The 12,033-nt window shown below is 41.8% G+C and overlaps 1 non-coding gene across 1 annotated transcript; it reads right to left on the minus strand.

Annotated features, from left to right (window-relative positions):
* Positions 1–9,797: 9,797 nt before the first annotated feature.
* Positions 9,798–9,903, minus strand: LOC122475547. The gene has a single exon (XR_006295231.1). It is a non-coding gene; the product is annotated as a U6 spliceosomal RNA (small nuclear RNA).
* Between the last annotated feature and the right edge of the window lie 2,130 nt (positions 9,904–12,033).

Consider the following 12,033-nt stretch of genomic DNA (forward strand, 5'->3'; position numbering starts at 1 on the left):
GTCACTATATATTCTGAGTTGACATCTGCTGTCTGAATCACCAAAATAGTGCCTTGTTTTAAAATTTATCCACTATTGGCTTATGTTTTATCTTACTCGAGGCCATGTTATCACTACATGTGACATCTCTGTATATGTGTTTGTGAAACTGGGATGAAGTTGGCAAAACTTGAGATGGAGGAAACTCTGAAACATGTTTTTGCATTAGGAGAACAGGAGGCATAAGCATGTTTGGAATAGAGAGAACAGAGAAGGCGAAGCGATGTTGGAGAAGGGAAAGTAAAATGCAAGTCGGGAGCTGAAATGTCACTGAGGCAACAACCTTGGGAGTTCAGACGGCCATCGACTTTTATCATGGCTTTTGGTCTCCAGCAAATAGATTAAAGTCTCCCTCGGGAGTAAAGCTTTCCCTTGGTAGAGGAGATCAGTTTGTGGATGGTGATTTTGATGACAATATTCGTGATGACATTTTATGTGAAGAATGTTTCTCCAAATGGGACTTGACTGGACCAACTTTTATGCCAATAGAGAGATCAACACGCTGACGGACACTTTAGATATTGACATATCTAAGAGAGAAATAATTGACATAACTAAGTAATTGTGAAGTGTAACATATTAATCTCCGGAGTTTTGCAGAACCAAAAATTGTGTAGATGAAGAAAGAAAATCACAGAGTAGATGGTCACGATGATGAAACAATATAGCTAGCGTACATTTAATGTTGTACAACTGCCGTCTTATTTTTAAGAACTCAAATAAATGTTAAGCCTTTTGATAATTCTCCATCTTACGAGTTCTCTGTTTCCTCTGTGGCCAGATCAACCAGTCCCAGGAGATCCTCAGCAGATAAAGACAGGATTTTTTTTTTTTCTTTGCAGCCCTCTATCCCCACATTTTCAGTTTATTCTGGGCTTCCCAGATCCTTGTTGATATTTCATAATAGAAAATCCTATTGATCATTCAGATGTCTTTGCTAAAGAGCTGATACAGTTCAGATGAGTCAGTAATTGACCCACGTTACTGAAAACGTAAGCCAAAGAGCTGAGACTCATCCTGACTCATCGGAACCAGAGACGGGTATTCTTTTTACCCTACAACACCATTCCATGGTGCAAAGAGGAAGCCGGAGGGATGTTCCAGCCTGGTCACCCTTGGCTGGGCTGTGCAGGGAGGCGGGAGGACACGGGTCTTGGAGTCAGGCAGCCCGGGCGTCCAGTGCTGGTATTGCCTTGGCTTTGTGAATCTGGTAAAGATTCTCACACTACTGGGCATCTGTTCTCCCCAGACGACCTTAGAGGCTCTTTCAAAAGTTCACATCCCTATGTGGCGCTCAATTCCTCTGTGTGGCACTAGAGGCCAAAGCAAATAATTTGACTCTTTCTTGACCTCATCGTCATAATAAAGTGGAACGCTTTGATTGTCTGACTTTGGGATCTGATAATGAAATTGTAGGGGAAAGTGTTACTATTTTCCAATCCTCATACACGGATCTGTTGCTTTTTATATCCCCTGCCTTCTCTATGTGTGCCTGTTCTGGTCCTCTCTTGATTTGGGGGCATATATATGTAGGGAATAGGGTGAGCATTTCTGCAGAAGCAAAATAGGCCCTCTGTGTTTCAGCAGATTTTTGTCTTGATGGTTTCCTGAGGGTTTGTAAAGACTGGGGATTTTCCTCCCGTCAGCATGTACTGAAGAATGCCTACTATGTACTGGCTCTGTGTTAGTCTCTAGGAACCAGGAGAAATCTGGACATAGAGAGCCACTCCTATCTACACATGAAAATGATCATACTTTGGAGAGTCTCAAGGTCTGTTACCCTCTACCTGTTTTCTTTGGGGATTGAACAAGTTGATGCAAACCAACGTTATGAACGAACTTGATTACCTTTAGGAAGAAAATGCCTCGCATCTTGGGTTTTCGCTACAAATTTTAAGACTGAATAGCTGTTTTCAGAACGACAAGTTTGGCAGCCCACTTATACGATGCAAAAGGAAGAAACACTAGAGATACCTCTATCATTTTGAAGTATGCGGAGCTATTTTTCCAAAGTCGGCTTCGCTGGCAGAGCAAGTCTGTTAATAACCTTGCAGTACTCCCTGTGTTGAAATAACACAAATTAGCATTTAACCCGGGAGGAAGAACACACAAAGTTATTTAACATTTACATAAAATTATGGAGTAAACTCCAAAACAGGTCGCCTCTGAAATGTATAATTACACTCAGCAGTCCCGTCAGCATACATAGAAACAATTTTATTTCCAATCATCTTCGGCTTTTATTCACTCAGGAATGTATCATTAAAATTTCCACAGAACAATGAACCTTAATAGGTGCTAATGCAATTGTGAATTATGGTAATTGTTACCTAAATTAATCTCTGTACTTTCCATTCCTTATTGCCCTATGCATAAGGAGTGTGAAAAAGATAATGTTGAAACTGACATTTGTATAAACGGTGTAAAAGGGTTATCTTATTTGATAAAAAATTTCACAAGAACTCGCTACTTTGTAAAGTGGTTGACTCCACGGGGGGTGGGGGTGCGGTGGGAAAGGTTGCAATGGCTCCAGATATGGTTTACTTGTGAAATTTGTGATGGAACAAGGTCATTGACCATCAGGTCACCTTGGATGCCGACACACTCAGTAAGGTGTCCAGAAGGCACACATATGGCCCCCCTGTGCATATCTTGGCAGATCTGTGCACGTGGTCACTTTCTGTGGGTTTACCTTCACTTGTTTATATAAACTACATCCAACATACTTGGTGTAATGAAACCCACCATTATGGGCTCAACTGTGCTTCTTTCCCCTAAATTTAGATGTTGAAGTCTTAACCCCCAGGACCTCAGAATGTGACTGTATTTGGAGATAGGGTCTTTAAATAGGTAACTAAATTAGAATGAAGTCATTACCTTCGGCCCTAATCTAAGTGGTATCCTTATAAGAGGAGATTAGGATGCAGACAGACACGGAGAGGAGACCGTATGAGGACACAGACGATGGCTACTATAAGCCAAGGAGAGAGACCTCAGCAGAAACCAGCCTTATCAACCTAGGTCTTGGACTTCCAGGCTCCAGAGCCATGCGGAACAACATTTCTATTGTTTCAGACACCCAGTCTGTGCTACTTTGTTCCGGCCCCTCTAGCAAATGAATGTCTACCCAGACTGGAAGTAACGAAACACACATTTTCATACTCCCCGTCACTCTTGACTTCCATTTGACCTTGGGCATCTTGCTTAATTTTTTTCCATTTGCAAATGCAGTTTTCGTATGTTTGTTTATTTTAAATAGCCCCACATCATATTCTTTTCTTTTTCTGACAGCACTTGGAGTTTCCTCTGAGGACATACTAACTCCTCAATCTCAGGCCCCACAGTTCCAGGGAGGCTCTTCTAGCGTGCTAGCTTTAGATGAGGGCGTGTCACTCAGGTCTGCTCAATCAGTATGTTCTATGCCCTCTGCCCACAATGATTGGTACAAGCATGGACATATATCAGAGACCTGGACAATGAGGTTCAGTTGCAGGACTTAACTTGGAAGTATTGAACAATTAAATTATGTTTTTCTTTTGTAGCTGCTGAGGTACAGGGGTGTGCCCAAGACTCCCTGTAACTGGCAGCCACAGTGAAGTCAACACGGAGAGAGCTGGACCACAGGTAGACATCCAGTACCGGGGACCTGTGTGAGCCCCTGATCCAGCCTTGCCTGAAGCCAATGATCCCTGGAACCCTGTCGATTAATAAACCAGTAAATGCCTCCACCTCTTTTCCACTTTAAGGCAGTTCGACTTGCACTTCTAGCATGACTGCTGAGTCTTTAGTCATATAACGGCTTAATGCTTTGTCTCTTCTCCTGCGAAATGAGTACACGTTTGTAATGCTAACTAGATTTTCCCCCAAATTAGGTATTATGCAGAACGCTGATATTTCTCTGGTGTGTATGTGGGAGGAGGTAAAGAAAGGTAAAGAAAAGACTATCAGAGGTCACATGCAGACCTTTTATTTCCACCAAGGGGTGATGAAGTTGCCGCAGGGCCAGAGACAAGGGCTGTTGTTGGGACACTTGATATGGTTTTTCTTTCCATCTCTGGCAGGTCTCTAGGCTGTCAAGCAAGCTGAGCAAACGGACTTTCTTAGGGCACTTATGGACAGAGGTATACTTGGGCCTGGTAGTAATAATGGAATTTAAAGAGCAGTATCATCAGCTTTACCAAAACAAACAAACCAAACCAAACCAAACCAAAACAAAACAAAACCCTGGGTTGATGCAAATCTCACTGGGTTCAAGTGGAATGCATCATAATTAGTGGTATTTTATAGGAACTCTTTCAGTGGGCCAAGACCAGGATGAGCTTTGCCATTTTTAACAGTCTTTGGAGGAGTGATTATCAACCAGAGGTGAAGAAGACTTTTAAAGATGCACGAGTCTTTTACCTCCCAATACCAAACCTGCTCGTACAGTTTGCAGTCAATTTCAAGGGCTCTGTACTTTCACAGCCCACTTCCCTCCTGGACCTTGGCTCAAGAGGTCCTGCTCTAGCCACATCTGCGTGTTGGCTGATTTAGTTTCTAAGCTCTTCATGTTTTCTGGATCCAGAATCTCAAAATTGCAATTTAGGCAGCCCTGCTAATTCATTTCTTCAACTGCTGTTAGCTTTTTCTTTTATTTTGGAGGTTGTTTTGTCTCTGCTTTTATTTACCTCTGTGTATAATCTAAGGAGGACTTCCTTGTTTATTTCGCAAGTGTTTCTTGGCTGCGTGCTGTGTATCAGGAGCTGTGGGAGATGCTGGTGATATAATGAGAATAAAAGGAGAGGGGCCCAGTGCCCCTGGAATTTATGGGCTGTTGGGAGAACACTGGACTTGGGTGATATTCAATCAGCACAATCAAATATTGGCTGTTCTTTCTCTGGAATGAGGTCACTAGATCTGTGGCGCTCAACTCAGCCAGAGACCAGAGTCTGGAGGGGACTCTGATACCAGAGGGTGTATAAAGACTGCCTTGTTAGCTGGTCCAGCTTTGCAGAAATGCTCGGGGGTATCACAGGGTGAGAGTTAGGAGGACTAAGGATGGCCTATCCTTTTGTCGGTGATTTCACACCAGAGTCAGAAGTAGAACGAGGCAAAAGTGAATGAGACACCTGCCTTCAGATGGAAAATTTATGAAAGTTCATGAAACAAACAAACAAACACCCTCTCTGTTACCTATATCCAACAGGACCATGAGGGAGTGAGGGTGAGCCCTGCAAGGTCAAGGTGGGTTCTTGTCTTCACTTAAAATTTTGATATTTTGTTCATCATGGATAAATTCATGGAGTTTAAAAATTCCATGGATAAATTCATGGAGTTTAAAAATTCATGGATAAATTTGGGAGTTTAAAAGTGTTGCATTAAAATATAATTTCCCTTGATCGCTAAAACTTTTGGCACCCCCTTAAACTTTGTGCCCAAAGTCAAGGCTGAACTCTCCCCACCTTGTCCCAGCCCTGCCTCATGATGTAGGGATAAGTCACAGAGCTTTGTTAAGAAATGTTTGCAATGTATTTTGAGTGTATATAGGATGTGTACTCTATTAATAAACATTTTGCTTGATGTGATATATATTTTTGGTATATATAATTGGGGATATATATATAACTCAAATTAATTTTTTAATTTAAAATTAATCTGAATTCATGGATTCCTTAAAACTGTAAAGTAGGCGTAATTTAGAGTCAGCAGGTAGAGACACATAGAGCATATAGACGCATCAGTTTTTGAATCAACGTCTCTTAACTTAGCTGGGAACTCCTGCCGCACGGCACCGTGTTTGGTTCTGAAGTTTAGCTGCGGTCTCCATGTCTATTGGCCACAAAGAGCTGGTGAAGGAGTTCATTGCATGAGCTGCGGCCTTGACCGCCATGCTGTGAGTGGAGACCGCTGAGCGTTTTCCCTTTTCCTGGTCCTCTGTGCGGTCTCTCAGCCCTCACCTCTGGCTTCATGTTGGCCTCATCTCTCGCTGCTCCACGTCCCACATCTCTGTTGCCTTCTCTCCCTAATCTCCTACTTGTTCCTGGATCTCCCTGACACCAGACTTCACTTTACGTTTCATCCCTGACTCCTCTCTTGCTGGCATATATCTGTCTCACACTCTATTTCTCCACCATCTGGAACAAGTTCTAGAAGCCTAATTAACTTGTAAAGTGTGTTCAGTTTGGATGGCAAAACCCATCTTTCTTCCCTGTGACTCGTACCTCCTGACCTTTCCTCATAAAACACTCATGTCCTATTTGCTACCCTGTGCTCAGTTGTCATTACTTTGTGTTGACAGTTTTATTGTTTCCTGGTGACCCCTGTCCATCCACAATTACTATGGTATGTAGCAACCTGCTTATTTCAAAGTTAAATGTGTGGAACAAAAATAAAACCAAAAAGTTCTACATTCTAGGGAGAAAAATCCAAGTTTTTAAAATATAACATATATTCATTCATACATAGAAAAATTCTATTATAATTTATTTTGCTAAATGAGTGAGTAGGTCTCTTAAACATGTCCAGATAACAGTTAGTAATGCTTGGTTCTTTAGATCTCCGAGGCTCTTACAGACACGCATATAAACAAGCAAATTTTTCATAGAAGCCAAAATCAACTACAAAATACTATATTGCATCAAGAAGCAAACAAAAAAATGACTTTAAAGTATGGACTATAAATGAAGATGATTCAGTCTTTCAAAATGCCCTGGATTTTACATAAAGTAAATATATATTTAGGAAACTGTATGACCAGATCGTAATTTGGGAATGAAAATAACAAAGAAAAGTAGCTTAGTTATGTAGCAGAATAGAGTGAGGGTAAGGAGACCAAAGTCTTTCCCTTCGTCACTGCCACTTGATTGCACAATAAGCCTGGGCAGGATGTGCACCATGTGAGTGCCTCATGTTGGTGAGTGGAAGATGGGGGCTAAGAAAAATGGCTTCCACCCAGTAATCACTAAAGCTGATATAAATTAGCATCACAGAGCTTAGTACAGACTTGTATTTAAGGAAATCATTTATCTCTGGTTGCATTCCTGTTATGAACTTAAATAGAAAGGGACTATCGTTTGCTTTTAAAAGTTGAAAGGCCAACACAAAGATATGGAAAGAAAAAACAAGTCTGGTAGGTTCCACAGGAGCCCAAGAAGTTTGGCAACTTTCTCTCAGATACGAGTACTTCTTCTTCTATGTCCTTGTGTGCCCTTTATTTGGAGTGAATTTTTATTAATTTCCATATCCCTCTTGTAGTCTGTGGGATTCATGTGTTATCAGAGAATGAATGAAGAAGAAGATGTCTATTTGAGGAAGCAGGCCCTTAACAGTTTATCTTTGGATTAACTGATAATTTTTAGGAGTCAACTTGTCCAGGACTTTATTCTGAGTTTCTTGAGAGAAGTGAAGGGAGGCAAAAGTAACACTTCTCCGGTGCTTTGGGATCCTTGGGAAGAAGCTATGTGAGAAGCACAAAGTATCGCTCTCATTTGGCAATCGTGATTCTAAGGCATATTGAAGCAGACACTTGAATGCTCCAAATGACAAGATAATCCAGATAAAGTTTACGCGTCTTGCAGCTTTTGAAGTTCTTAAAGCCAAATAGAGTGGAAGGATCAAAGACAAACCAAGTTCCCAAGTTAGCTCGTATCGTACACTCAGTGTCTCTGCTTCCTATGAATCTCAGCTGCCAGCAGCAAATACCGCAGCCAAGCACCTAGAGTCAACTACTCCGCGTGTGGACAGTTCTATCACACATATGTGCTGTGGATTACAAAAATGAGGCTCTCTTCTTTTGTAACTTGCTTTCTTTCAAGTACCACAGTACTGAGCAATTAAATATGTTGCTCTATAATATCAGTGGTAAAAGCAAAATAGTTCTCCATTATACAGATGAATCAAAATGGGTTTAACCAATCCTTGTGACTGGATATTTTACATTGTATGTTGGAAGACTACTCCACCATCCCATCAACATGGAAACGGGTTAGAGCTGACCTCTTTAAAGTTCCTAACACTGTTGGTAAAAATGAAGACTGTGGAAAGCCCAAGTGGGCAGGGTCAGAAGTCTTCTGGGTATCACACAGTGGGTCAGAAGGAAGCGGGTCCTACAGATCTTGAAGGAGGACTGGATGCTTAAGTAATAACTCACATGAATTCATTGTGTAAACTATATCAAGTGTGCAAAATATGAAGTGTCTCGGCTAAGAAATGACTATCTTTCTTTTTTTTTTTTTTAATGCTTATTTACTTGAGAGAGAGAGAGAGAGACAGAGTGTGAGCGGGGGAAGGGCAGACAGAGGGAAACACAGAATCTGAAGCAGGCTCCAGCTCTGAGTTGTCAGTGCAGAGACCCGTGTAGGGCTCTAACTCACGGACTGCAAGATCATGACCTGAGCTGAAGTCAGACACTCGGTGGTTAGAGTACAGTTTTTCCTGTAGATCATCCGAGGCACCAGTGCCTCAGAATGACTGTATTTGGAGATAAGGTCATTGAAGAGGTAATCAAGGTAAAATAAGGTCATCTGGGTGGGTCCTCATCCACTATAACGCGTCCAAGAGGAAGAGATTAGGACACAGCTACACAGCGAGAAGGCCACGTGAAGACACAGGGCACAGTGGGCCTTCTAGGGCAAGCTAAGGAGAGAGCCCTCAGTAAAAACCAATCCCGCTGAGTCCCTGATCTTGGACCGCTGAGTCCCTGATCTTGGACTTCTAGCCTCCAAGACTGTGAGAAAATGAATTTCTGACCTTTATGCCACACCGTCTGTGGTACTTTGTTATGACAGACCTAAAAACTAAAACTTCATTGTGAGTTCTTATTAAATGACTCAATTTCTATAAAAGGATATCAGAACAATCTCTATTGCCTGCCTAGATATATGTCTCTATTTAATAAGTGACATAAGCTAGTCCCACAATAAGCATACTCTTGAACTTGGGACCCACCCACCATTTAGCAAAAACCAAGCTGAAATAATATTTATGAAGGGAAGTTTGTTCAAAGGCCATTTATTTCATGAATTCCACCAGATATTCTAAAGCTTACCTCTGGAGCAAACTCTATCCTATGCTGTGTAATTTGGGTTCAATACTAACACTTTGTTTTAAAGCTTATTTACTTAGAGAGAGGGAGAGAAAGAGGGAGTGCACTCGCAGGGGGGCGGGGGGCAGAGAGAGAGGGAGACAGAGAATCTTAAGCAGGCCTCGAGCTGTACTGTGAGATCTTGACCCGAGCCGAAATCAAGAGTCAGACGCTTAACTGACTGAGCCACCCAGGCGCCCCATGTTGGTTCAACATTAGATTGTGTTTAATAAATGACTTTTTGTTGAGGTATCATCAAAATAGAGCAAAGAATATTCTAGAAAGGGTTTCAAGAAGTGCATTTGTGTGTCTACTGAAAGGTTGCTACTGAAAACATTTGCCTGGGATTTTTTGCTAAGTGGTCCTTGGGGAGAAATTCTAACTAATGTAAGTACCAAGAATATCTGCTCTTCTCATGATCAATGAATCCAAAGGTTAACTTAGCTTTTATTTTTTGCAAGGATGGCCAGAAAGTTGGACGATGGTTCTTTTTTTTTTTTATGAATATAATTTATTGTCAAATTGGCTTACATACAACACCCAGTGCTCATCCCAACAGGTGCCCTCCTCAATGCCCATCACCCATTTTCCCCTCTCCCCCCCTCACCCCCCATCCATCCTTAGTTTGTTCTCTGTATTTAATAGTCTCTTGTGGTTTGCCTCCCTCCCTCTCTGTTTGTATCTATTTTTTTTTTTCAAAAATATGGAACGCTTCACGAATTTATGTGTCATCCTTGTGCAGGGGCCATGCTAATCTTCTCTGTATCATTCCAATTTAGTGTATGAGCTACCGAAGCGAGCACTGGACAAGGGTTCTTAAGCTTAATATGCAAAAAGATCGCCTGAGGAGCTAATTCTGAAACTCTTCTTGAGAGTGAGGAAGGAGATGTGACAAAATATCCAATTTAGAATAAAGTTTAGTCTGAGCAAAGAAAAAAAAATTAAACTGTTCCTTTAGGTAGTGTTCAGTGTAGATAAAATTGCTTGGGTCTGCTCTCCCCTTATTTTCCTTCCTCGGATGGCATATGGGTATATGAGGGGGTGGAGGTGTCTCTGTGGTAGCAGGTGCAGGGGCCTCTGTGTTTTTCTGCTTGTGGAGTGTCCACTGCTTTCAGACCCTTGTTCTCTACCGTGCCTTTCACCCAGGCCTGTGGCCAGGACACCCAGTTCTACCTTCTACTGTTATGTCACTATGTCCCAACACGGCAGGTGCCTATCAGTCTGGCTCGCCCTCAACTCAGATGCCCACATGCCATGGAGACTGAAGGGGATCAGAGGTGCCAACCCAGATCACCCTGTCTCTAGCCACATGGTGTGCTTTCTTAATTAAGCCGAGTGGCTGTATGTTGGTGTGGGGTTCTCTGCACAGTCACCTCCTTCTTGACTCCCAAGTGGAGAAAAAGAGTCCCTTCTCTTCAAGGTTTCTTGCCTTATATAGGGCAATCGCCCTCGCTGAGTAAAAGTCTGGGAGGGGGACATCAAGAGACACAGGACCGAACACTTGAATCTGGTTTCTTTCTTCCTCTTTTGCTCCCTATAAATCCTGAAGCTGGAAATAGGGAAGTTTTTGTTTTTCTTCGCCTACATTTTGATCTGCTTCTACAATTGAGCAAGAGATTCTCCACCATTGCCTTCCCGGGTGGAAGTGGAATTTTCTCAACAGTAACAAGAACTCAACAGGCGTGGGTCCTCCCGGATTGGTTGTTGATATACCAAAGGAGGAAATAAAAGCGTTTGGGAAATCCTTTCTCTCTAAAAAATGCACGGCTCTTAAGCTTATTGACTTTCTGCTAAATCCTATTTCGGATGTCAGATGCTGAATATTACATCAGTATTTATTTTTATTTTTCTCTCTCTAACACATCTCTCCAAGCAGATGGGGTCTCTAAGACATGGACGTGGAGTTGCAAAACAAATAAAGCACATTAATAATTTAAAAATTGTCTCTAATATATACTGCTATATTATAAATGATAATAAAAGATAGGTATCAGAAAATACAAAGAAAAAAAAAAGAAAATGGCCTTGAAGGAGGGGAAGAAAAGCAAAAAATAAACTCCGAGCCCTCAAAACTGGTTTCTTCAGCCTTGGTTGCAATGCCAAGGGGCAATCTTAAAAGCATATATACACTGAGAAAGAATATCTATGCCTTATTTTAGTGCCCTAATTTGAATTGTACACCTATTGGTAGACATAAACTTTGAAAATTAGATGTAGATTACGCTATGAGCTGGTTGTCTTGGACCTGGTAAGAGACTCCAGGGTTGAGTTCAAGTATTTCTAGGACTCTTAGGATGCTGGCAAGTAATCCCATTTCTTTGCTTCAATTTTTCTTCATGTTTACAAAGTTTGGTGAATCACTCTCTTATCTTTCTTGCTGACCTTAAAGGAATGCGGTGGAGGGAAAAAAAAAATGAAGACTGGAGATCCCTTTAGAAAAAGATTGAGATATTTGATTAATTGCATCATTTATTGTCACACATCAGGCAGTCTTCTCATTCCGTATCGTAGTAAAGGAACCCTTGCAAACCGGTGGGCAGTTAAAGACTTTGAAAAGAAGCAAGTCTCCCTTTTCCAGTTTTTCCCCTTCTAGTTTTGATGGGGGTTGAGATAAAAGGAGGTCTTAGAAACGCACAGTCATCGGAGGGGTGGACGGAGCAGGAGGAAACCGCTGGCACGTGACAGGTGGCAGATGATTCCAAATGGTAGCCAACCCTCAGCAAGGAAAAGCAGGACACTCTACAGCTAAAGAGTAACAGGAAAGATTTCAGAGCAGGCTGATTTCCATTTGGAGGGTTTATTATTTAGCCTTGTTCGTCAAGCCCATGTGGCTACAAAATCCTTGAAGATACTGGAAACTCTACAATTGGTTTAAAGATGGGCCCTCTCATTGCTCTGCTCTTCCAAATAGAATCCTTGTTTTGACCCACGGT

The sequence above is a fragment of the Prionailurus bengalensis genome, chromosome D4 (genome assembly GCF_016509475.1).
Source record: "Prionailurus bengalensis isolate Pbe53 chromosome D4, Fcat_Pben_1.1_paternal_pri, whole genome shotgun sequence".
NCBI lineage: Eukaryota > Metazoa > Chordata > Mammalia > Carnivora > Felidae > Prionailurus > Prionailurus bengalensis.